General features: G+C 41.1%; 1 protein-coding gene across 1 annotated transcript in view; it reads right to left on the bottom strand.

Moving 5' to 3' along the window:
• LOC101861087 (nucleolar protein 16) overlaps positions 1-1,913 on the bottom strand; it is a 43,405-nt gene that overhangs the window by 3,121 nt on the left and 38,371 nt on the right. The gene's annotated exons all lie outside the window — the stretch shown is intronic.

Genomic DNA, 1,913 nt, shown 5'->3' with positions numbered 1-1,913 from the left:
GTATCTGTCTGTCTACGTGTCTGTCTGTCTACGTGTCTGTCTGACTGGTCTGTCTGTCTGTCTGCCTGTGTGTCTGTCTGTCTGTCTGTCTCTCTCTCTCTCTCTCTCTGTCTCTCTCTCTCTCTCTCTCTCTCTAAAATACTGCCTCTGCAACAAAACAAAATTACTTTCGCCTCCGTCAACCCGCTGTCCACTTATAATTCAATTTTAAAGACAGAAAGAAAGAAAAGAAAAAGTGACATGTTTATGGAATGGAACCACTGACCACATGACGTCATGAACCCCGGGTTTTCAATGAAAGAAAAAAAATGAAGGAAAGAAAGAAAGATCTTTTGCTTGTTTGTTTTGTTTGAGTAAAGAGAGGCACATAGACACAATCATGGTCATTGACTAGTGCCGGGGGAAAAGCAAGACAGACAGGCAGAAACAACAGACAGATGGAAAGTAAAAAAGAAGTAGAACCTGCCGGTGGCGCCCTCCGACCACCCGTCAAAGATCTTTGAGCCAGGTGGTCAAAGTCACACATTATAATACATAATACGTATACACATATATATTATAGGCCTATACTATCTCAATAACACGGATTAGTTTCATGACCAAACACTTGGCGTTGATTGACGCGGCTGCGTGCGTGCTGCGCGCTCCGGTGCGCACTCGAGAGAGACATCCCGGTGCTCCGTGGCTCCTCGGCGGTCACCAGGCTGGTAACCATGTGACGCCGGGACGGGCTCACTCCGCCCGCGCAGGGGGTGGCAGGATGCGGCAGGCTGCAGCGCCGGACACGTCGTGGGTATAATTTATGGCGCGTTGACGTGCGAGATGAGAGTTTTGTGCCAGAGGTGGTTGATTAATTGTCTTTTTGAGACCCACAAACTATCTTCGAGCGTAAAAAGGAACGATCTTGAAAAGAGAGCACTGCAAAATAAGGAAGCCTGCCAAGTAATTGATTTTTTATGCACTCTGGATACTTAAAACTGCGTGATTCTATTGAGAGGCACAATGAGGTTATTGATTGGGATACTTTATGGTCTACAATATTCTACATTATACTGACCTCAAAAAGCAAGTTGGTTCCGGCATAAATCTTATTGCATAAAGACTCAAAAAGACATTGCTACATTTGTAGACATTTTTGTTTAGCTTTACACTTTCATTCCTATAGTTGATAACACATATGGTGTGCAACAAAGAGCAATTCCACATTCCTTCTAATGTGCTACAGCTAAAGATAGTTTCAATAAAAATGGGCCCCATCCTGAAAAATATAAACATCCCAATGACTACCAAAATCAGAGAGCTAAAAGGCCATACGAAGTCAACCCTTATGGCGGTGGGTGCTGGACAATAATTACCAAAGACTGAGAAAATGAAATAGAAGCAACAGAAATCTGATCATTTCAGGAATAGGAAAGAAATCAAACCAGATAGTATTGAAAGAATCCCACGTGGGCCGCTCACCTTAAAAAATGAATTAAACAATTAATCCCTCCCACAGAATTTGGAAGAGACAAATAGTTTCTGTACCTTAGTAGGCGGCTACAACCCCCCCAAATTGCATAATATACTATTCCAAGAAGGGCCATCCCCACCGTAGCCCAAAACGATACTAGAGATAGAAACACACTAATTTCATTGTCTTTTTAAATGATAGAATTTAGAGGTCTCATTTTGAGAGGTGGTGGCACATTAATTCTGTCATCTGAAAGAAAAATCTATAAATCTGGCTTAAATCGACGTGATAAAATATTAATCGGTAGAAAATAAATAAATGCCCACCTCTTTCTATTCGAGTTTGGAATTGATATGTCTACTTTTCGACGAATATCCAAACACTATTAAGATCTAGATTGAAAATTTAAACACACGTTATATCAGAAAAGGATAGAGGGTTCTTTTTTCTTAATATATTT

The sequence above is a fragment of the Aplysia californica genome, unplaced genomic scaffold (assembly GCF_000002075.1).
Source record: "Aplysia californica isolate F4 #8 unplaced genomic scaffold, AplCal3.0 scaffold00007, whole genome shotgun sequence".
Classification (NCBI taxonomy): Eukaryota; Metazoa; Mollusca; class Gastropoda; order Aplysiida; family Aplysiidae; genus Aplysia; species Aplysia californica.
The sequence above is the reverse complement of the archived record's forward strand: the minus strand, read 5'-3'. Positions and strand labels throughout refer to the sequence as shown.